The 25,000-nt window shown below is 40.3% G+C and overlaps 1 long non-coding RNA gene across 1 annotated transcript in view; it reads left to right on the top strand.

Annotated features, from left to right (window-relative positions):
• The window catches only part of LOC125485172, a 163,800-nt gene extending 142,226 nt beyond the window's left edge, over positions 1 to 21,574 (top strand). The window contains exons 2-3 of the long non-coding RNA XR_007263923.1: positions 15,172 to 15,237; positions 21,480 to 21,574. This is a non-coding gene — a long non-coding RNA (uncharacterized LOC125485172). The remainder of the gene's footprint in view (positions 1 to 15,171; positions 15,238 to 21,479) is intronic.
• Positions 21,575 to 25,000: the final 3,426 nt, after the last annotated feature.

The raw sequence follows: 25,000 nt of genomic DNA, 5'->3' as shown, positions 1-25,000 counted from the left end.
CTACATGAAGTCTTATGCCAACTGGGTGTTTAGGGATGAGCAATGTTGTTGTAGCCAGCGATGCCTGCATCCCATGGACAGATATTAAAAATGTCTGGAGACAATAAGGGCTGCAGATGCTGGAAGCCGGAGTCTATAGGTGTGAGGCTGGAGAAGCACAGCAAGTCAGACAGCATCCAAGAAGCAGGTAAATCAACGTTTCAGGCTGAAACCCTTCATCAGGACTGGGGGACAGCCCAGAAATAAATAGAGGGAGGGGGTGGGGCTGGTGAAAAGGTAGGAGAGATGGTGATAGGTGGATACAGGTAAGGGATTATTGTGATTGATCCATGGGAAGGGTGGAGCGGATAGGTGAGTAGGAAGATGGACAGGTTATGTCAGCTCAGGATGGGGAGGGCTGACCATCGGATAAAGCTGGAGGTGGAGGGATTTTGAAGCTGGTGAAGTCAATGTTAAAGCCATTGGGCTGTAAGCTTCCAAGGTGAAATAACAAGTGTTTTTCCTCCAGTTTACGTCTGGCCTCACTCTGACAGTGGAGGGGGCAAAAAAAAACGTCTGACCAGACCAGTTGAAGATGGCAATTTCCTTTCCTAAAGGACATTAGTGAACAGATGGGTTTTTACAATGATCAACATGGTCATTGTTATTAAGACTAGCTCGTAATTCTAGAATTATCAATTGAATTTAAATGACGGAAGACTTGTTCTTCCAATTTCCTTTCAGGATGATATCTTGGAAAGAATATACTGGAGTCAATACACGAAAAGTACAGCCAAGGCTCAGTCAGCACTGTGGTGACCACAATCTCCTGACATCTCATACCACTTTGTGAAATCTGTAATTGTACAGGGTTACGCAAACGATTAAATGTTTGCTGAAGAAAATTCAGGTGGCAGAAACCAGCAGCATTTGTGAAGATACAGAGGAGAGGAAAGTGGGTGAGCATTAGATCCCACATAAAGTCTGAGGAGTCTTTAAGTCACACTGTTCAGACATCAGAACAGTGTGGTGAACAAGTTGATACAGCAGACTTGACTTTAGTGCCAGATGATGAGATGACACAAGTTAAACAGCAACACTTAATCCTTTGTCTTTGAGAAAAGAATTATCAATACCCATGACAAAAATAATGCTATGAAACCAACAATCATCCAGTGACACTACTGAGGATGTAAAAATCTCTAGTTCATCAAGAAGGCATTGACGGACAATAAATGAAGACATCCAACCCTGTTAAATAAGTTGAAGTAAAGCAGTTATATGCTTTAATCCAGATATATCAGCAGGTTGAGAATGAAAATTTACATGCACAAAATGAGGATGAGCTGTGTACGACTCCGTGGAAGCCAGACCAATATCAACAGGTTCAGGACACCATTAAGGATAACTTACCTCATTCAAAAATCCAGGATAGTGCAAAAAAGAAAGTATTTTTCCAGGAACAGTCCTCTTCCATGATTAACATTGATGAGATTAAAGGTCCCCCAGGTGATGTTATGGGGCAACTACCTGAGGTACCAGGGAAAAGTACAACTGCGAAGGAAATTCAGGAGATTTAAGGATCTTCCAGACAAAGAGATGAAGGAACAATATTCTCCATGAAGGGCATTCCAGAAATAAAAATTTCTCTAGCTGCGAAATTACTTCCAGACCAATCAAGGCATGATCAGAATCCAAATCAACAGTCCGCAAGCCAAAGACATACCAATCTTCCAATATGTTCTGGAAAAATTCTGAATCCTCCAGATAACCAGCATTTGTGAAGTCAGAAACTTGGGGGTGGGGTGGGGGAAAGGGGTAAACGTATTTAAATGCCTCAATATATAGACGTTGCCTTTGGGGAAATAAAGGCTTTTAAGGAGATATTGGATCAGATAACGGTCTGAAAGGATTTCTGTTAGAGACTACATTAAAGTCCACCTAATTTGGTGTCATACAGTCTCGTTTGGGGAAAGTGAAATCTTGTTGAAGATTCTGATAAAGACAAATTATCATCGTTATCTTCTGATTTTCCAGTTATGCATAATGACAAAGACTATGTCACTTGTACCTACTGCTATCACTCAATAAAAATCATTTTATTGAGACAAGTGCCTCTTCTTTTGAAAACTCACTAGTACCTAATCCTTCCATTACAGTTAACCAAATAGACCTTTTAGGCCCAGTATAGAAAGGACAATTGGTGGCAGCACTCTACCCTTACCCGTTACCTAGAAATGGTTGGTTCTGCAGCACATACAACACAGATGATTACAAAAGCTGTTTTTTGAAGGAGTTCAATTCCCATTATATATTTCTGGAATTGTAGGAACACTTTCAGCTGTGGGTCACCTTTTGGATTGTTCTTTTGGCAGCAGAAGGTTCATGCATATTTCCTCTTGGCCATATCTTAAAATGTTTATGTATAGTTGTAGTCAGGAATGTCCTATGACATAACTACTTGGCCCAACTTTGTCTGATAGTTTTTGCAATTCAAGCTAAAGGAGACTATCTTTCCAGTTTTCTATGTGGCACTCCATTTCACAGCCTGACAGGGAGCTAATGAAACTGAGCCAATATCAGATAAATTCAATTAATTTGCTTCACTGAGTTCAGAAACTTGTTGATTAACAGAAGGGTCTTGTCCCAATTACTCTCATTTGCAGCAAAAGAGGTTTTTATTATGTTGTATGGGAATTATGTAAAACGAACTTGGTGTTGTTTCATGTTATCGTGATGTTTCATACCTTAATATCAGTGCTTAGACTTCAAAAATAAGTAGGCACAAGGGTCGGTTAGCTCAGCTAGCTCTCTGGCTTGTTTGTGATGCAGAGTAACACCAGTAGCATGGGTTCATTTCCTCCACTGGCTGAGGTTACCACGAAGAACTCTCCTCCTTAACGTCTCCCCTGAGACATGATGACATCAGGTTAATAAAAACTAAAAGAACTGCAGATGCTGTAAATCAAAATCAAAACAAAAACAAATCACTGGAAAAGCTCAGCAGCTCTAGGCATATAAACTGGAAGGGCCACTTGACCCGAAATGTTAACCTTGATTTCTCTCCACAGATGCTGCCAAACTTGCCAGGTTTTTCCATCAATTTCTGTTTTTGTTTCTGACTCAGGTTAAACTATCAATAGTTTTTTTTCTCCCTCTCTCTCGCTGTCGGCCTCAGTCTCCCTCTTTCCCTCACTTTCACATGAATGTCACTTATGTAGGAACCCAGACACGGGCAAATTGCTGATAAAGATTGCAATAGAAATTTGTTAACTTTGCTGATGAGACAGAAATTTCTTCAGGAATCAGACCTTTGAGAGATATTCAGATTAAAGGCAGGTATTTAGCTTAATCTGTAGCTGCTTATTCTTCAGATGTTACAAACCTGAGTGACAACATGAAAGTCAAAGATGTATAATTGAAGGTGTGTCAAACAAACCAGTAGGGGTCAGTTATCTGACTGGAGCTTCAGGTTGACCCACTCAGCTAGCCAGTTGGTTTTGATGTGCCCACTTAAGAAATTGCAGTGTTTTTGATTGATTGATTTATTGTCACGTGCACCAAAGTACAGTGAAAAGCTTTGTTTACGAGCAGCACAGGCAGATATTAGTAACACAGTGTGGAGCTGGAGGAATACAGCAGGCCAGGCAGCATCAGAGGAGCAGGAAAGCTGACATTTCAGGTCAGAACCCTTCTTCAGATTTGGGGGAGGGGGAAGGGAGCTCTGAAATAAATAGAGAGGAGGGGTGGGGCTGGGGAAGGTAGGTGGGATGGTGATAGGTGAGTGCAAGTAGGCAGTGGTTGGGATTGGTAAGTGAGGTGGGAGGAGTGGATAGGTGGTCTGTCCGTCTTCTCTCCCACCTATCCGCTGGAACTTCTAGCCATGCCTATGCAAAGGATGAGTGGATGAGATGTCTACCTTAACCAGTTCTGAAGAAAGGAGACAACTGAAACCTATTATGGCTTGACTTGTTGAAAATATCTCTGCAGTTATCAATGACAAGTTCCTCAGAGTGATGATAACTGACAACTATCCTGGACTTGCCACAAAGATGTGACAATCAAGAAGGGTTGGGACCCTTCTTTCGAAATGGGTTTCTGAAGGAGGGTCTCTACCTGAAAAGTCAACTTTCCTGTTCCTCTGATGCTGCCTAGACTTGTATATGATTTTCATCTGTAGAATCAATGCTGATATCTTATTTTAATTCACCTGATATTTTTTCTGAAACCTTTTCATTCAAAGTTAGCGAATCTGCATTTTTAGTGTAGAAAATAGCTTTCAAAACATAAGCTGTATCAAAGAATTGTCCAGTCATTTACAACAGTTAATCCATTCCATCACATCACGTCATCCACTTCTCCAGTTCCCATGTCACCAATTACATTCAACAGTGTTACCATCACTGAATCCCCCTCTATCAACGTTCTGGGTGGTTACCATTGATCAGAAGCTGAACTGGAACTCACCATTTAAGTACCGTGGCTACAAGTGCAGGAGAGGCTAGAAATCCTGCAGCGAGTAACTCATCTCCTGACTCTCAAAAGCCTGTCCACCAATTACAACACACAAGCTAGGAGTGAGATGGAATACTCTACACTTTCCTGGATGAGTGCAGCTCCAACAACTCTCCAGAAGCTCAACACCACCCAGGATAAAGTGAAGCGCTCAATTGGCATCACATCCACACCCTCCAGTACCAATACTCAGTTTCAGTAGTGTGTACAATATGCACTGCAGAAATTCATCAAGGCTCCTTAGGCAGCATCTTCTAAGCTTGCATCCAGTTCCATATTGAATGACTTGGCCAGTAGATACAGGGAGCACCACCAAGCTCCCCTCCAAGCCACACAGCATCCTGACTTAGAAATATGTCACCGTTCCTTCAGTGTTGCTGGATCAAAGTCCTGGAATTCCCTCCCGACTGGTTTTGTTGGTCTATCTACAGCACATGGACTGCAACAGTTCAAGAAGGCAGTGCAGCTCCATCTTCTCAAGGGCAACTAGGGCCAAAAAAAAAATGTTGGTCCAGCCAATGAAGACCATATCACATGAGTGAATTTTTAAAAATCACCATCCCTGCCATCAATCCCATTCCGTTCCTCTCAGGAACAATCTTTCCAACCAGCATAACTTTGCTGTTGGGTTTCCCAAACCTGCTGTTTGGTTCACCACCAATCCTCTTGACACAATGCCATCACTACCAACTGCTGGCAGCTACATGTGCATCATGCACTCCAGCCCCTGGGCACCCTATATACCCTTATATGTGCTTGACACCACCTGGCAAATAACCCACCTACAGACATGTTGCTTAATTGGACCCATCAAAAGAATTTTGGTGGACAAAATTTAAGGATTATTATTATGGATTTCTATTTTAACCGAAGGTATAACAGATAGGCATATTTTTTGCTGCTGTGGCTATTTTTAATTTGAAAATAAAATATCTATTTGGCTACATAATTTCCTCATCTTTGAAACTTAACATTTTTTAAGATCAATAGAAAGAATGTACTCAATAGAAATCAAAATATACACTTCAAGTGGAATGTGTTGTCCCGACTAAAAACGGCTTTCAAAATGGGAAATGGTTCAATGACAAATTAAAACCAGCTGTCTGCAGTATGTAGAAATATATTTTGTATTTGGCTTGAATACAGTAGATTCTTTGTAGAAGAACATAAGTCTTAATTCTGCTGTATGGCTATATCATGCCTAACGTTCAGATGTTAGATCTCCTTTCTAAGCAGTGATTTACTGTTTACTGTCAGTTAATGGTCAAACTTCTGCAGATTAGTATCGTCCATTTTATCTGAGCTAGCTGATCAGGATAAACCACAAGGTTAAATATCAAGGTTTAAATTAGAAACAAAAACAGAAGTTGCTGGAAAAGGTTTAAATTAGATTGCATAACATTTAAACAAAGTCAAATAAAGCTTTTGTTTCAGATGAATATTTACATTTGATATTTACAGGGCTAAGTCCAGTGCAAATTAAAAGAATTTGTTGCTGTAACAAATGTTTTAAGAAGATATTTGGTTAAAAACAGACTTCTGCCAAAAATATCTAACACTTTCCCAATAATAGACAATGCATTAACTGGCCTGAAACTGCGAAATCTTCTGCAATTGTTGCTCAGTGTAGCTTGATGGAAACTTGCTGCATTTTCTCATTAATATTACAGACGTTGCTCTCAATGTCAGTAAAATATCAATATTATTACTCTTTTCTCTCATGTTGGCATATGTCACAATTTGCATCTAGACATTTTATATCTGTGACAAAATAATTTTACATAACAGACACTACTTATTTAGATGCAACTCATTTATCTGCAAAATAGTAGTAAGCCCTTCAATTGAATCAGAAATATCAACTAAATTTTCTAAACTTGCTGCAAGGATTTTTTAAATGGGAGGTAATGGGCACAATTGCTGCCTTGCAGTATCGTTTATTTGGTTTGAATCAGTCGAATACAAACATTTTCAAACTGCCTGCTGAAAGTGTAAGGCTATAAGACATAGGAGCAGAAGTAGGCCATTCAGCCCATTGAGTCTGCTCCACCACTCAGCGAGATCATGCCAATCTGATCACCCTCAACTCCACTTCGCTGCCTTTTCCCCATTACCCTAATTCCCTCACTGAGTAAGAATCTGTCTATCTCATACTGAACAACCCAGCTTCAACAGCCCTCTGTGGTAAAGGATTCCACAGAATCACAACCCTCTGATAGAAGAAAGTGTTCCTCATCTCTGTCTTAAATTTGTGATCCCTTATTCTGAGATTATACCATTTGGTCCTAGGCTCTCCCACAAGGGGCAACAACCTTTACTCATCTATCCTGTCAAACCCCAAGAATCCTGTATGTATCAGTAAAGTTGCCTCATTCTCTTATGTTCCAATGATTATGGACCCAATCTACCTGATCTACCCTCACACCTGGTATCAGCCTAATGAACTTTCTCTGTGGTCTAATGGCTCATACAGTTTTAGAAACCACCCCCCGCCCCCTCCTACTTTTATATTCCATTCCATTTGAAATAAAAGGCCAACATTCCATTTGCCTTCCCAATTACCCATTGAACTTAGATGCTGTTTTTCTGTGATTCATGTACTCCCAAATCCCTCTATTCTGTAGCTTTTTACTGTCTTTCTCCATTTAAATAATATTCAGCTCCTCCATTCTTACCGCTAAAGTGCATTCCCACATTATATTCCATCTGCGGTATCTTTACTCACTCACTAAACCTGTCTATAAATCTCTGCAGACTATTTATAACATCTTCACCACTTGCCTTCCCACCTATTTTTGGGTCATCTGCAAATTTCGCTATAGTACATCCTCATCCAAGTCATTAATATATTTGTAAATAATTATGGCTCCAGCATTGATACCTGTGATACATCATTAATTACAGGTTGTCATCCTGAAAGTGTCCCTTATCCCAAATCTCTGTCTTCTATCAGATTGCCAACTTTCTATCCACGCTAATATACTACCTCCAATGTCATGGGCTCTTAAGTTGCCGAATGTGTAGTGCCTTATCAAATGTCTTGTGAAATTCTAAGTATGTCCTGCTTGTTACCTCCTCCAAAAATTCTAGTAAATTTGTCAGGCACAATTTCTGCTTCAGGAAGCCATGCTGGCTCTGCTCAATTATGTTACGTATTTCTAAATGCTAAACTGTTATGTCCTTTATATAGTAGACTCTAACATTTTCCCAATAATAGACAATGCATTAACTGGCCTGAAACTCCTGAAAAAGAAGCAAATTCTTGAGTTGCTGAGGTTCCTAAATGGGTAGAATCATACTAAAACAGGATTGAGTTTTGTTATGCTGAGCTCTCACAGTGAACTTGTTGCAAACTCTCACTATTTAGTTACAGACAAACAACGGAAAGGTCCACACTTAGTGTGTGAGCAAGGTACCCAATAAAATAGAGCACTGCCTAGATTTTCAAATGGCTAGATAGTCGTTATTCCAGTGTCATCTTGTTGCCACCAGACATGACTCCTGACCTTCTTCGTCACTAGATCCAACCCTTCCACGCTCCCCAGCCCCATGCTGCTGCTGGATCCAACAACCAACCTCCAACTCTCCTGCCACCAGAACTGAGCACCACTTCCTCACAACCCCATTGCTGAAATCTTTCTCCCATACACCCCGACCTCATACCTCACCTGGCCTGCTTGACACCTTGTGACTTAGCATCCTGTCTCTTTCCCACTTGGCATACTAGCCTCCCTACACATCTAACATCCTACTCCTTTGCATCCTAGTTACTACCCAGCTGGCACCCTATTTTCCTGGGTCTCTGCTGATCTGACATCCTGTCCCTAGCATCCTATCAATTACACAGCTGACATCCTTAACCAGCTAGTACCCTACCGAGTTGGCATCCTACCACCCTACCTTATCTGGCACCCTACCTTCTCAGGATCCTATCATCATACTTAACCTTACCATCTGCAGCTGTCAGAACCTTTAAGTTTCAAAGCACAATTGCTGACTGGTGTGAAAATGAGGCATGGTTTTCCTTCCTCTAACAGTTCTGCACTTTGAACGTCCTGTCAGAATGGAAGTACAGCTTCACATTTCTGAAGGCATCTTTGTCAAATGTCCTAACAGAAGCATGAAGTAAATAAGTAAAAAAGGGGTGGAGTGGCAGTCCATAGAAAATCCAGCTCAATATCTTCAAATAGCAGGAAGAGAATAAAGAAGAGATAACTGATATGAGAAAGAATTAACAATAACACTCCCGGATAGGTTTGCTATCTGACAAAAATCCAGAAGGTAGATCAACCAGTCATTGTAGAATCTGCCTGCTATTTATTTCAACAACAACAACTTGCATTTTTGTCGCAGATTTTAACAGTAATTACCCCAAGGCATATCAAGGAATGTTATCAAACAAAACTTGATGGAGCCACATAGTTGTTATTGGGACAGGTGACCAAAAGCTTGGTCAAATAATAGGTTTCAAGAAGCATCTTAAAAGAAGGAAAAAGAGAAGTGGAGAGTGCTAGAGATTTAATTCACTTTAAATGAAATAAAGTTTGGATGGATTCCCAACAGGTGGGAAAATCCATTCTGCCAGGTTACTGCTCAGGAGATGATGATAAATATCTACTCCCAAAGATTGTAGCTGTAGCTAAGAAATTTCTTTTACTTCTCTTCAAAGATTCTACTGCTACTAAAGTTGAGATGATTTTGTAATCCCATTCTCTCAGCTGGTAATCTTACTCGGTGTAATTATGATTTAACAATTTTGGACTTCCACATCTTAGCAGACAGTGTTGCAGCCCAGTCTCTAACACAGGTTACATTCAGGCACATTTCTTCTCTGGGACCCTCAGAATGTGGAAATACTCTGTTTTGAGGCCTCTCATTTACATGGTAGCTTTCAGAATTTTCTGTCAGTGTTTCTTCTTTGCTATATGCTGGGATTGATCAAGATGATTCATAAGAGGAGCCCATAGCATTTTCACTTGCTGGAACTCTGTGATGACAGTTCACTAACTGAAAACAAAGAGCATTGTAAACTAACCGTCTTCCCATTGTTCAATGGCACAGTTTCTACATCAAGTAGAATTCCAAGGTTTTTATGCCCTTATAAATTTCAACAGTTAACTCCTTCTTTAACTCATCTTTCATTGTAATTTTTTAGAATTCTTCATAGGTTATCTTGGTTAAAAGGCTATGAAGAAACTGTTTCTTCTGAACTCAGTTAGTCTGGGCCGGCAACACCTTTTGTTCCTGTTCACTAGTGAGTGAGGCATATCTGACCATACTAAATAACCCATTATACAGCAATCAAGCGAGGGAAGCTTAATTGAATTTTCCTTACCCAGATCACAGACACAGCAGCTGTCTGGGGCAGTGCTGAGGGGAAGCAAAAGATAAGAGAAAGCCAGCATTAATTGGGAGAGGAAATAAATGGAAGTACCTGCATTAATTTGGGGGGAGGGGAAGGAAAGAGCTGGCAGTAATTGAGGAGGAGGAAGAAGAAAGTGACTGCCAGCATTAACAGAAGCAAAATAGAAAAGAATGCCAGCAGGAACTGGGGAGTGTGCAAGATTGTTATGTTGATTGAAGACAGCAAGAGATTGCCAACATTAACTGGGAAGGAAAGCTGAAGGCTCCCTAAATTGAGGATAGAAAAGGAGAAAAATGCCACCATGGATTCAGGCTCTCTGGGCGCAGAAGTATTGCAGCAGGTTGACTTAAAAGGGAGGATACCGTGTATTAACTGGAAGTGGCATTGTCGGAGGGAGACAGTGTCTCCATTGGTGCAGGTAGTAAGTTGAAGCAGAAAAGATGATTCTCGAAATAGGTTTTTCAGATATTGGATTAGCTGATTTCTGAAAATTATAAACTAAACTTAACAAGCAGTTGGTTTTAAAGTAATTTAAAATTAGCCAGAATGTGCAGTTGTAATATAGAAGGCCATCACCTAAGAGAAAGGCAGTATTTGGAAAGACTGTATACAATTCCACAGCTGACTGCAGTAATCCCATGGACAGCAACAGAATTTGTGGTTTTGTATTAGCAATGGAAAGGAAAGTAAACTAAAAAAAAACCTCTTCCAAGAGATGTCTCAGTTTTCATATCTGAACGAAAGCTTATCATCAGCTGTAATATGGTGAAAAATGCACCAATGGTGTGTCAAAAATATTCTAGCATCCCACTAGATCCTTCTACAAAGAAATACTGTGATGATAAGGCTTGCTTCTTCTTTTGCTTATTTTACTGACATTTTGAGATAAGCAACAGGAAAAGAAACAACATCAGACTGATTTTACGTTCTGCTGCCCATTGTCATTAGACCAGTTGCATCTCTAAAATTGTTATAAAGTCCCTCTTGGTTTACAGTGAGGGTGCACTCAGGGAGGAAGCAGCATAGAATGCTGTCTGTGTGGAGGAGGGCAGGCATCAATATACACCAACACCAACTGTTGTTCCGCTACTGACGCTGTTGGCCAATCCTAAAGGACTTAACTGCTAGACTGGTCCTCCCAATTTACCTGTTACAGATCCATATGTCCATGATAAGATTGGAAGGGGTGACCTGTATACAGTCATTGCTGCGATGAAATCCTGCATTCTATCGAAGGTACTGTCTATCATGCACTACCACTGTGTTAAATGGGATTGTTTTAGAAAAGATCTAGCAACTCTAGACATGAGGCACTGCGTGTGCCATCAGCAGCAAAATCATCTTCAAAACACATTCTGTGGCTGTCTGCATATCCCCCACTTTAGCATTATGACCAAACCTGGAGATCACTCTGATTCAATGAAGAATGCAGGGCAGCATGCCAGGAACAGCACTGGGCATATCTAAAATTTAGATGTCAAATGTCAACCCGGATGACTTGCAAGGAATGAAAGCTGCATCCGAGAGACAGATCTAAACCATCCCACGACCAAGGGATCAGATCTAAACTCTGCACTCCTGTTGCATTCAGCCTTGAATACTGGTGGACAAATGAACAACTCACTGGATGCTGTGTTGCCACAAACATTCTCATCCTCAATGATGGAGGCGCCCAGCACTTCAGTATAAATGACAAGACTGAAGTATCTGCATCCATCTCCAATTGAAAGTGCCAAGTGGATCATCTCAACCTTCTCTGGTATTCTCCAAAATCCAAGATGCCCACATCCTGTGAATGCAATTTTTTAAAAATTGTTTTCATGTTACATTGAAGGGTGGGTAAAGGTTGATCAAACTAAGTTAATGGATGTTTTTGGAGCAGAGCTGCCTGTTTTAAAGAACGAAGGGGAAAGCACCAGTTATGTTATCACTTATCATAGGAGCCAGGATAGGAAGTAATAAAGCATTAAATTTTTATCATCACTCTTTTATTAATATCACTTTTTTTTCTTTTCTGACCTGTACAGGAGTTTAACTTTTGTTAAAATTATTTCCAACATCATTTTTGCTTCCAGGAAAATAATCAAATACTAGTTCTCTGTTCATGGCATAAACAGGAGTTTTTTTTTTGAAAATGAAATTTAAAAAGTCTGTTACATGAAAAAAAATGTAAAATGCTATCAACTATATTGTCAATTGATGTTACTCCCATAACATTCACTGGAACACTCATCTTGTTGTGACACAGTCTGAATCTTAGCTCTATCGTTCACATTCGTTCTGTGTCGAACTTTTAACCCCACACCTGGAGGTTCTATGGAAGAGAGAGAAAATATTATTTGAGGAATCCAACTGAAAATTTCGGGGTCAACCTCTTGAATACTGGATTTTATTAAGGGACCCATCTGTCAGATTGAAACCACATGCTGTTGGCCTGGGGATTTCTTTAACAATGCCACGTGGAAGAAACCTGCAAATGTAATTTACAGCTTTCTAACTTGTCAAATCCATAAAACACATCTGTTCTGTCAGTTTTATTGCCCTTCTTAATTATAGTGAAAAAGCATGAACAAGAAAATTAAGCTGTTGTGCAATGTGTAGCTAGTTACTGCCATTCCTTTGGGGAGTTGTTCTCTATTTGTTTGTGTAAAGCTGATTTTCTGACGAGACGCAAGAAAAATTATCATTGATTTATCCAACATGGATCATTCAAGCCATCATCTCTGTGCTTTTCTCATAGACTTGAAAATATATCTTCAGTTTTCTTTTGAAAGTTATTAATGAATCTGCTTCACTACAATCTCAGATTTTCCAATTTGTCTCCTATGTGCCATAGGACAGTGTATTTGCCTGGAAGCAGCCTTCAAGGGGCAGATGGAGTAAGAGAGCTCAGTTAGTACACCAGGTAAACTGAAAAGCCCACTCTGTTTGTCTGGTATTGGTAGCAGCCACAGGCTTCTCTGGGCAGAGCTATCTGCTGTCCACATTGGTGTCCCACCTCAAAAGCTATTATTTACTTAGTATTGATGCCAAGGGCTTCACCTCACCTTTGGAGTTCAGTTCTTTTGTCCTTGTTCAAGACAAGAATGATAATGAATGGCTTTAGTGGGGCATAAATTGAACATCTGTGAACAGGTTATTACTGAGAAAATGCTGCCTGATAGCACTGTCAATGACTCCTTCCATCACTTTGCCAATGATTGAGAGCATACTCTTGGGGTGATAATTGGCCAAATTAGGTATTTGTGAACAGGATATGCCTGGGCAAATTTACATGCTCCCTGTAGATTTCAGTGTTGTACCTGTGATGGAACAGTTTGGCTAAGGTTATGGCTTGTCTTCAAGTATGAGTCTTGAGTATTATTATGACAGTGTTGTCAAGGCCCATAACCTTTGCAGTATTCAGCGCCTTCACCTATGTGCACAGATTATTGAAGGTGGCAGGACAAATAGAGACGGTAGATGATAAAGCAAACATTGTCCTCGACTTTGTTAATAGAACATAGAGTACAAGAACAAGAAGGTGATATTGAATTTGCATTACACACCTGATAGATTTCAGTTGGAGTATTGTGTACTGTTTTGGTGCCACATTATACAAAAGATGTGAATGTATTGGTGAGAATACAGAAGTGATTTACAAAAGAGGAATGAGAAACTTCAGTTAGGATGAGAGATTGCAAAAGCTTGGACTGTTCTCCTTGGAGAAATGAAGGCTGAGAGGAAATTTGACAATTTGAAAATCATGAGAAGCCTGGATAGAGTAAATAGGGAGAAGCTATTCCTGCTCGTAAAAGGAATAAGAATGAGAGGGTATAGATTTCAAATGATGTGCAAAAGAAGCAAAGGTGATAGGAGAAAAATCTTTTTCACTCAGAGATTATTTAGGGTATGGATGCACTACCACGAAATGTGGCACAGGTAGGTTCAGTTGATGTATTCAAGAGGGCCTGAGTGATTATTTCAATAGAAGTAGAGTGCAAGGGCCTTGGACAAAAGAAGGAGACTTTACCTGGCACTATGTCATGATGCTTGTTTGAAGAGCTGCTGCAGGCACAATGAGCCAAATGTCCTCCTTCTACACTGTAACAGTTCTGTGATCTGCCAGTTTAGCAATTGCTTAGCTCTGTCTCTCACATGCTGTTTCCACTGTTTGCCATCCAGGTAGCCCTGCCTGGTAGCTTTATCAGGTTCACACCTTTTTATTTTTTGTCAATGCTGCTAGTAGCATGCCCTTCTGCACAATTCTTTAAGGTTAATGATGATATGGAAGGCCACAAAGTTATAGATTATGTTTGAGTTTGCTTGATTAGTCTTTGAGATAGCCCTCCCAGTTTTGGCACAAACCCCTAGATAGTAGTGAGGAGGATTTTGCAGCATCATCAGGGCTGGGTTTCTAGTGCCTAGATATTGGATGGGCTGTCTGGATTCATTCCTTTTATTAGACTTGGCTTGTTGTATTTCTGTGTATTAAAGGTAGCAGCAACAATGAAAAAATTCAACACACATCGAAAAGTAGCTAATTTGGACAAGCATGAATTCAGAAGACTGCCTTTACTAATTGTCAGAGTGTTAAACCAAGGCCACATCTGCCTTTTGCATCAATTTAAACACACATTGAAGATCCACGGTACACTTTAGGGAAGAGCAAGAAGTTCCTGTCACTTTCCTGACCAATATTTTTTGCTCAATAAACACAGATTAAATGTAGATTAACTGCATAGTCATCTCCTTTACCATTGGAATGATCTTGTTGTGCACAACATTACAATAATTGAGACAACACGGTATGGAGCTGGATGAACACAGCAGGCCAGGCAGCATCAGAGGAGCAGGAAAGTTGACTTTTCGAGTCAGGACCTGAAACATCAACTTTCCTGCTCCTCTGATGCTACCTGGCCTGCTGTGTTCCTCCAGCTCCATACTGTGTTGTCTCTGACTCCAGCATCTGCAGTTCTTGCTATCTCTCATTACAATAATTGAACTCTCTTTGTAATTTATGGGAAAAAACACAATGTCAAATGCTCATACACAGGAAATTGACAATAAAATTTGTTTCAAGCATATTCCTTAAGAAAAACAAGAATTGCTGAGCAAAGCAACCATTTGCATGTATCATATTAAATAATTTATAGTTAGGAATTTTTAAAAGGTGTTCATAGAAATATGTGAATGTGGTAATTTTATCCTTGCTGAGAGATGACAGATTCGTACATTGTGTAAGATCAGGTCTCTTCTCAAATGCACTGAAATAATTTGTGACATCATGCAGTTTATTGGCCTGTCTGACGCACATTGTTTTCACCTTATAGATGACAGAGGGCAGACACTGTCAGGTGAATCTCCTCGATGGCAGAAAACTAGAACTACTGGTTCAGGTAAGGTCTGACAAGTAGCAATATAACAGACAGATTAGCTACTAATTCAGTATAAGTATCATCAATTTTAATGAAATTCTAAATAAATTATTTAATTATTTGATTCATTCTGTAATCAAGAATATACATCTGTAATCAGGACTGTTGCAAATTAGATATAATGACCAAAAAGTAGAATAGGGGATAGTAGTTGAAAGCAGTCAAAGGATTCAAATGGATTCATAAGAACTACGAGCATGCGAAGGCAGTTCAGTCCCTCGAGTCTGTTCTGCCATGTGATACAATCATGTCTGATCTAATCTGACACTTGGCTGGAGATGAGAAGGGCACTACCTGTGACTACCTTCCATATATGCTCAGACTCTCTGTGCGACCGCTCACTGCCCCCAAAGCAGCTGTGGGGAGGAGTAGAAACTACCAGACATCTCCTGCCTATGCAGAGGAAGTCTGGAGAGAGATGCAGTGGTTTTTGTCGAGATTCATCTTGAGCAGCTCCATGACGCAGGATTCTGTGCTCTACGGTCTGGTCCCCAGGACGCACACTAAGACAAACATTGACTGTGCCTAGAGGGCCATCAACTAAACGAAAAACACTCTTTAATCTGCCTAAAACTTGCTGGTCTTCCAGGGCAAGGAGTTGACCTTGACCAAGTGTTGCAGACTAGCACATTCCAAGGTCCAGGACTACGTGCTGGGCGGCACGCTAAAGTTTGGGACAGGTGCTGCCAAGGTGCAGTGGGGAAAGACCAACATCTAATGTCTTTCTGACAAAGTTAAATGGGGGCTCGTTCAGTTACCGGACCTTCCCACTGCCTCAAATGTATATAAGTATAGTCATGAACAAGTAAGAAATGCCTTTGGTTTGTGTGCTGGATAGAGTCAAACTCAAGTATTTGTTTATTTCTTCATATGCTACTGTACAGAATCAAACTGCTTCAGTGACTATGTTTGTATATAAAGATATTTTTATGAATAAAGTATATTTTTGAAATTTAAAAAAATGTCTAATCTAATCTCAGTTTCAACTACACTTTCCTTCCCACCCTCCATAACCCTTCAACCCATTACTATTAAAAAATCTGTCTATCTCCTCCTTAAATTTATTCAATGCCCCAGCATCCACCACGTTCTAGGATTGTGAATTTCACAGAACCATGACCCTCTGAGAGAAATAATTTCTCCTCATCTGTTTTAAATCTACTACCTCTTATCCTCAAACTATGACCTGTGATCCACAACAGAGAAGCAGAAATTCTTCTTTAATATTTCTTTGCAATTTAAAGATTACATGATGACCTGAAAACTATTCAAACATTTTTATATTGCTCTGCAATGCAGTTCACTTTTATTTATAAAATATTTAAATGTTGAATGTCAAACAACTGACTAAGATGCATTTGTTCCTTAGGTCCTTAGGTTAAGTGTGATATCATGATAAATAATCCTTATTTGGAAGCAAATTATCAACCCAAGAGATGGGGAATAGAAGTTTTCCTTTTCCTCAAGTTCCTAGACTAATCATGACATTGTGACTCTGGTAGATTGCATTTAACATTCAATGTAAATCTTGTTTCTCTAAAAATATAATTTATTCAAAAATGTGCGAAGGTGCAGTACACAAAAGCTCAAATTTTGTATTGCATGAAATGCCATACAGTTCAATTCCTTACAATGCAAGACCTGAGGTGCCTCACTGCACAGACACTTAGAGGTTATATTTACAATGTACATTTATATTTCATGCTAAATGTACATGCTATATTTCATACCAGCAACACAGTGGCTCAGTGGTTAGCACTGCTAACTCACAGCACCAGGGACTCCGGTTCGTTTCCACCCTCGGGTGGCTGTCTGTTTGGAGTTTGCACATTTTCCCCATGTCTGCATGGGGTTCCTCTGGGTGCTCTGGTTTCCTCCCACAGACCAAAGATGTGCAGGTTAGATGGATTGGCCGTGCTAAACTGTCCATAGTATATTGATATATTGTGAATTGATATAGTATATATTGATGATAGTATAAGGTAGGGGTGGAGGTTAGATAGACCTTAGTTTTAGGGTAAAAGTTCGGCACAACATGGTGGGCCGAAGGGCCTGTACTGTGCTGTACTGTTCTATGTTCTATGTATCTAGTAATGTGTCGGCTAGGTGGATTAGCTATGGGAAATGCAGGGTTACAGGGATAGGATTGGGAGTGTGTCTGGGTGAGATGCTATTCGGGGGGTCAGTGTGGACTCAATAGGCTGAATGGCCTGCTTTCACACTGTAGGAATTCTATGATTCTAAACATTTGCGGATGCATACAGCCGTAGGGATATTACACCGCTTTCAGCTCCTCTTTGATAAGTTGGGAGGAGGGCTGCCTTGGCCTTTCCCCATTGAGTTTTTTGTGGTAGCTGCTGCAAGCTTTAATGCATCTTTCAGCGCAGAGCCTTGGACTTTGTTGTGCCCTCCTCTAATAAATACCAAGTGTAAGACAGATGGGTCAAGTTTATGAATGCATTGTATGCTATTTTAACTCGAGATCTCAAACTGCCATTACTTAATTTTAACAAGAGCAAATCAAAACAGTGTGCTTGCTCAGAAGAAGGCTGTGGAAAAGCCACATTACATCATCAGATAAGTCTAACTAGGCTAAATACCATTTTGCAGGGGCCAGTTAGTGAACAGCTTGGATGAAGGCTCATCTGCACATTTGTACATCCGCCTTCTTGTTAGGAAAATAGCACGGATAGACAGAATGTGAGATAGCAGAGAGAAGATAGTGGCACTTACCCTGGCAGAGCAGAGAAGCTCATTGACTTTTTCCCTGTACTGCAAAACGTTCTTCTGCATTGAGGAGACCTCAATAGCTGTGGTGACGACCTTGGCCCAGGTAGTCAGGTGTCATGGCCTCCTCTGCCAATCCTGAAGAGCACATCCCTCCTCTGCACCAGCCCATGCACCAGGACATTTAGGTCCCTTTCCACACAGTGGGTGCCACAATTTCCCTTTGCCTGCCTCGTCCAGGGTGAATGTCATTCACGATACAGGAAAGCTTCAGAATGTCAGCTGAACAATAGCCTTTTAAGATGGCACAGACACCAGGGATGCCATTTCATTCTGGGATATCCGGTGAGTTGCAAGTTCTTGTGCATACATGAAGATGGTAGAATTAGACTAATGTTGGAGGAGAGGAGCACCACGGGTGTGTGGTTAATTGGGATGATGTGATGAGAAGTGTCACCAGGTGTCACAGACAGAAACCCTCAATGAAACACAACAAAATTGCCATTTAGATGAAATATGATAGATAAATTGCAACTGGTGCAAAAGGAGACTGAACTTCCTTCAACAGAATAAACATTTGATAAAAGAGAGCAAATTGAGAGTTGGGGAGGCAATGGCCTAGTGGTGTTATTATTAATCCGGAGACCCAGATCTGGGGATCCTGTATGCAGATGGTGGCATTTGAATTTAATAAACAAAAAAGGAATTAAGAGTCTATTGATGACTATGAAACCATTGTCAATTGTTAGAAAAAGCCATCTGGTTCACTAATGTCCTTTAGGGAAGGAAACTGTTGCCCTTACCTGGTCTGGCCTACATGTAACTCCAGACCCACAGCAATGTGGGTGACTCTTAACAGCCCTCTGGGCAATAAATGCTGACCTAGCTAGTGACGCCTGCATCTCATGAATGAATTTAAAAAATTATGTAATATTAATAGAATTGATTATTGTGTCGACCCGTGAAATTTGAAATGTTTTATTACTTCACAGTTGGTGTATATATGGACTTATTTCAGATTCATAACATTTACTAAGTCATTAAGAGAGCTGGGAAACTTTGGTAGATGTGCATAAATGAAATAACAGAAATTGTCTGCCTGTTATTTCTGGCTCGGGAGTAATAATCACTTGTTAAGAAAGGTTTCAACAAGTTTGTATAGCCAAGGTCTGTAGACACTCTTTTATTCACCAGTGCCTAACATTATTGGATCAGCAGTGGGGGTCCTGGCCACTCACTAGTGTCAGCAAGAAACCCATGAGCCCACTTTCAAGGAAGACCAGCCAATGATATCTGCCAGGCCAGCGCCAGACCTCCTCCCAAGGTTGGGAGTTCTTTTAAATGGCAGCATACCCAGTACCAATTAAGACCCTTAAGTGGTTAATTGGTAACCTCATAATCACTCTCAACTGTAACCACTACAATTAACTTTATTCCTGGTGGGCAAGAACACTGGGCAGCCTTCCCAATCAGTACAGTGGAGTGGCCTGCTGCAGCTTTGACCATGCCCTTGATTTGCCCCAAACTGGGATAGCAATTAAAAGCCAGCTCCTCCTTTGCTTCAGAACCCCTCTCCCCACAACCTATGCTACAACCCCCAGCTACCCTCCGAGAAGGTACTTCCTGTGCCCTATTCTGCCTTGATATCCCGCGTACTTTACCACCAGCACCTGCAAGCTCTGATGTGTGTCTTGGCCTGTCTGAAGCTGCCAGCCTGGGATTGGCTGACAGTATTAGGTGGGTTGGGATAACTCTGTCCCAGGAAGTGATGCCAGTGGAAAGCCTACAGGATACCTACTCTGGTGCCCGTTGGGCACAAGATTCACTGAGCTTTTCCATGCAAGGTCATAGTGAGAGTTCCCATGCATTTTATATCAAACACAACACTTAGATCAAAAAGGAAAGGTTTTCAGCCTCTTTTTCTCCACATTATTGAGCCTGGTCTTCTGATTTCTTATTCTTATTTTAAGCATCTGCAGTGTTTTGCTTTTGTTTTTCTGTTTTCTGTTAATTAGTCAATCATCTACTGATGCTAATATGTTAATAACAGGGAGACCAATTCATGGGCAGTCACTCAAGGGACATCTTGACATCTGACCAGGAGTGCTGTAAGGTGCAGCCATAGCAGTAACATCCAGCACGATGGGGGTTGCACAGGGTGGGATGTGGTTGCTGTTCTGTACCTGGAATGTACATGTGTACAGAACTGGTGTGCATGCACACTAAGCCAAATAACAGGATGTTAGGTATCCAACAGGATGTGTTAACTTAGATCATGGGCCTCAAATACAGGACAGCCCCAGAAAGTCAGGGTTGGTCACCCTGAATACCAGCAAGATGAGCCCTTGTGCTTTCCCTTTCTGTTGAAATGCCTTTGGAAATCCAAATATGTTGTATCAATTGGGTCCTTTTTATCCAGTCTGCTTGTTAGATCTTTAAGGATCTCCCATATATTTGTCAAACACAATTCCCCTTCATAAACCACCTGGACTCTGCTGCCTTTTAATATGATGATTTTTTAAAGATTCTGCTATTACTTCCTTGATAATGGATTCTAGCATTTCCCAATGACAAATATTAGGCTAACTGACCAACTGGTTTCTGTCTTACTGTCTCCCTCCTTTCTTGAATAGAGGTGTAATACTTGCAGCTTTCAAATCTGCTGGAACCTTTTTAGAAGAAAAACCCTAGGATATAGGCCATCAGGTTCAGAAGACTTACTACTTTTTTCTTTAGAGATAGTGATTGTTTGAAGTTCCTCTTGCCCTTTTTCCCTTTAATTTTCTACGATTCTTGAGATGTTCTTCTACTTTGAAGACAGATACAAACTACTAATTGAAAATCTCTGCCATTTCATATCTCTCCAATCTCATTATAATATTCCTCTAAATTAGCAGGCAGCACAAAGTTTGTGTGCTACCTGCTTCTCAAGCAGCAGGTGTAGTTGGTCATACATTGCAGTCCCATGTCTTGTTCTAGGCCTTCTCCAATTTCTAAGCCACTTCCAGCTTGAAATGTGTTTGGAAGCATCATTGCAAAAACTAACAGACAAGAGTATAGTGTGATCTCATGGTGTGATAGACTATACATTGCCTCCAAAATTAAACACACAAAATGGGGAAGGCCATGTCAGCCCATCCCAGCTAATCTGTTAGTTTAATGTTTCCAGGATTTTTACCTTCTTATGTTACACTCTGAAATCTACTTCTCATGTTGGCAAAGGTTGATACTAAAATATGATCCAAAAATGAGTGTTGAAATATTCTTTCAATAAAATTAAAGAATAAAATGGGAGCAAAAACATAAAAGGAAACCTATAATTTTCTGAAAGTACGCTCTGTGGAAGATATATGAAGGAGGAACTGTGCTCTTTGTGGAGTTGTGATAATGACAATTGTACGTTACAAATTGTATAATTGGCTACAGTCTGCACATTTTACGAAGTAATATTATTATTAATTTTCAATATTTTGTAGCCGAAGCTTTTGTCTCGGGAGCTGTTGGATCTGGTGGCGTCTCATTTTAACCTCAAAGAGAAGGAATATTTTGGAATAACATTTATTGATGATACGTGAGTAAACCATTCTAACTCGTAAAGTGGCGCACTACAACATGTAGAAATGGTGGCACATCACTGATATGACCATGCTTTGCACTTTAGTACAGTTTGCTGCTGGAAATAATTTAGGAGGAAACTTGGGGCAAATAACCAAAGATCCTGATAATCTTTCCAGGAATAAATATCATGATTAAATGGGAAATATTATGAGCTAAGTTTGGAAATGAATCCATTCAAATACTGAATTTAATACAAATAGTATTGTTGTTTGAAACAGGGTAGCCTGCTTTGGGGCACGAGAAACAATATATTTTTTTCATTGGCAACACTGCAAGCTGTGCCAAACTGTCAAGGAACAATGGCATGCTCAACTTGGAACAAGTACTAATAAAAGACAGACTATCTTCTAATCTTATCACCAAATTCATGAAAGGTTGTCACATATAATACAGCTAAAAATATACTTCGCTTCTGCTGAGTTATACCTCAAGCAGTCAGTTGTTTGTACATTTAAGTGGATTAACTAAAAATATTCTTCGTCTCTGCTGAGTTCTACTTAATCCCATCTGTTTTTTGTGCATTTGATTACGAACATTAACTTGGTATGCTAATAGTGTAGCTGTGGGCTGGATTTTCTGAGATGCGGCAATCTCTTGCAAATTGATGTTCCTCTTCTTTCTACAAAACATAGGGATCCGCATTTCAGACAGAAGATTCCAATCAGGGCTGCTTCAGAAATGAAGAATTGTAGTTCCATTCTGACAGCTCCCTCATAGCGTAGAATAGTTAGCGGAAAGCAAACCACACCTCATTTTCACAGCAGTCAGCTGCCACATTCTATAATGTAATGGTCAAGCCTCACAGACAGCCACATTTCACAGCTGCAATGAAAGGGTAAGTGCATAAGGTAAAACAAAACAACTGTGGATGCTGGAGATCATAAGCAAACAAAAACAGAAATTGCTGGAGAAACTCAGCAAGTCTGGCGGCATCTGAAGTGAAAACAGTGTTAACATTTCAAGTTCAGTCACCCTTCTTTAGAACATAAGTGCGTAAAGTAATTGTGAGGTCCTGGGGGTGTCAGGGTCTGTTAGGTACGGAGTTGGAGAGAGGATCAGGTTCAGTGTTAGGGGAAGGGAAGAGTTCAGTCCTTGGGGCTCAGGGCAGGTTGTCAGGTCCGGAGCTGGATAAAGGCTTTCTCTGGGGGTAGGTGGACCATATCTGGTGACTATAGAAAGGGGGTCAGGTTTTGTTGGCTAGGGGTAGTAAGTGGCAGGGAAAGTGGTCAGATCTAAGGGTGACAGGAGTTCTGGTGGCAGGGAAGTCTCAGACCCGATGGGTAAGGGGTAAGTGTCAGGTCGTGAAGGGAGAGGAGGTGTCAGGACAGGCCGCGGGGGAGCTGTTTTTTGGGGATGTATGTCGTAAGGTAGGGTTCAGTTGGATAGTCAGGAGCTAGACTAGGTATTCAAGAGTCTAAGGTTTCCTGAGTAACTATGTACTTAACTGCACTGGAAGCCTCCAACTTCTCCAATTTATATGTAATTGGCCTGTAGAATCTTCAATTTCCCCAGGCAATCCCAACCTCCCATCTATGCTTCAGAAACAATTACTTGGCCCCATCAAAAAATCAAGACAATCTTATTTTACTTCTGGCATGCAGCAAACAGTTTTAGGGGAGATAGTGGTACAGTGACAATGTGACTGGACTAGTCATCTAGAGGCTCAGGCTAAAGTTCTGGGGTCATGGGTTCAAATCCCAATCCAATAGCTGGTGGAATCTAAAGTTCAATTAATTAATGAGCAAAACGCTGGAATTGTAAGCCAGTCTTGGGAGTGATGGTCATGAAACAATCATCCGTTGTTGGAAAACCCTTTTGGTTCACAAATGTCCATTAGGAAGGAAATCCATCTTCCTCATCTGTTTTGTCCTGCAAGTGACTCCAGACTCACAGCAATGTGGTTGACTCTTAACTGCCCCTGAAATGGCCGGGCAAGCCATTGAGTTATACCAAACTGCTAGAGAGAAGTCAGACTGTGGCAATTTACAAAGATGGTTCACTGCCAACTCCTCAACAGCAATTCGGGATGGGCAGCAAATGCTGGTCTTGGCAGCAATGCACACATCCCATGAAAGAATGAAAACAAAATATTTTGGCACATTATTTAAATCAGACTCCGGGTATACTTTTAATATTGAAACAGCTTTGGCATTATTTCCTATGTTCCAATACCTCAGATTATCATCAAAATTAGGTTTAATTAAAACATGACCATTTATACATTAGGGAGAATGGAGTTTTCATCAAACAAAACGATGACTGAACACACCTCTGGAACAATTGCTACCTTGAGACCATTTTTAACTACAAGTCAACTATGTAAAGATTGGTGCACGTGCAACTGTTAACAATAGCCTCAAAGCTATATGAATTTGTAATCAGTGTGAGTACCAAAGAAAGTGGTGCCTGAATTGAAACAGCAAAGTTTTGAAGCTGATGGTTAAAATTTGTAACATTTGTGAATTTAATGTTTATTTTTTAAAAAGCCTATTGTTGCAGTATATTTTCTAGCTGTTATTTTGACAAAATTTAGTTTCTGAAGTGGCACTCCGCTTCATATGTTAGATTGTACGAACAATAAAATCACACTAACATTTTTGTGTTATAGGGTTTCACTGCCCTGTGTCTTGAGATAATGAGACACAGTCAATACCATCACTTTTCACGAACGGTAACAATATAGCGCTAAGTCCTGGCAGATTGGACATTAGGGTACTTCAATTTAGTGTATTTGCAGTGTACACCCTCTTTTATGTTAGTACCATAGGAGGTCACCAGACCAACACATTTAAATTTGAACAGAACTCCAGAAAACTGTGTAGAATAATTCACTGGAAAACTTATAAGACTCTCCTTTGAAATTAGTTGCTTGATACTTAATGGTATTTTAAATGTTTAATTGTTAATGATGTTATAAAGAATAAATCTAAACTTCACATTTGTCGTCCTGCAAGAGTCAATTAGTCTACTGTAATAGAAGACTGGGATGATCTACTGGAGTACCCCCATCCACACATCCCAATGGTCCTCAATTCATGTATCAACCAAGACTATAACTTTGTTGTTCCCAAGTGTGAGACAATACGTCACTTTTCAAACAGCTATTAGTTTGAGGATTCATTCACATTCAACCAAAAAATAACCAAGATATATGATTCCACAATGGTTCGAACTGGAACTGGCACTGTGGGAAAGCTTGGAATTCTACACGCCCATTTCTCTCAATAGTTGAAGTGAAAAGCTCAGCAAGGGAGGTTTACAATATGGAACCAAGTAGGGGGAAGAAAACAGGATGCAAGTAAGGCTGTGTCCAGTGTTAACAATGTACAGTCCAATATCTTGCACAACATCTTGATCTTAGAAATGCCAAGCCTCTGAT

The sequence above is a fragment of the Rhincodon typus genome, chromosome 16 (assembly GCF_021869965.1).
Source record: "Rhincodon typus isolate 14 chromosome 16, sRhiTyp1.1, whole genome shotgun sequence".
In the NCBI taxonomy this organism is placed as follows: Eukaryota; Metazoa; Chordata; class Chondrichthyes; order Orectolobiformes; family Rhincodontidae; genus Rhincodon; species Rhincodon typus.
The sequence above is the reverse complement of the archived record's forward strand: the minus strand, read 5'-3'. Positions and strand labels throughout refer to the sequence as shown.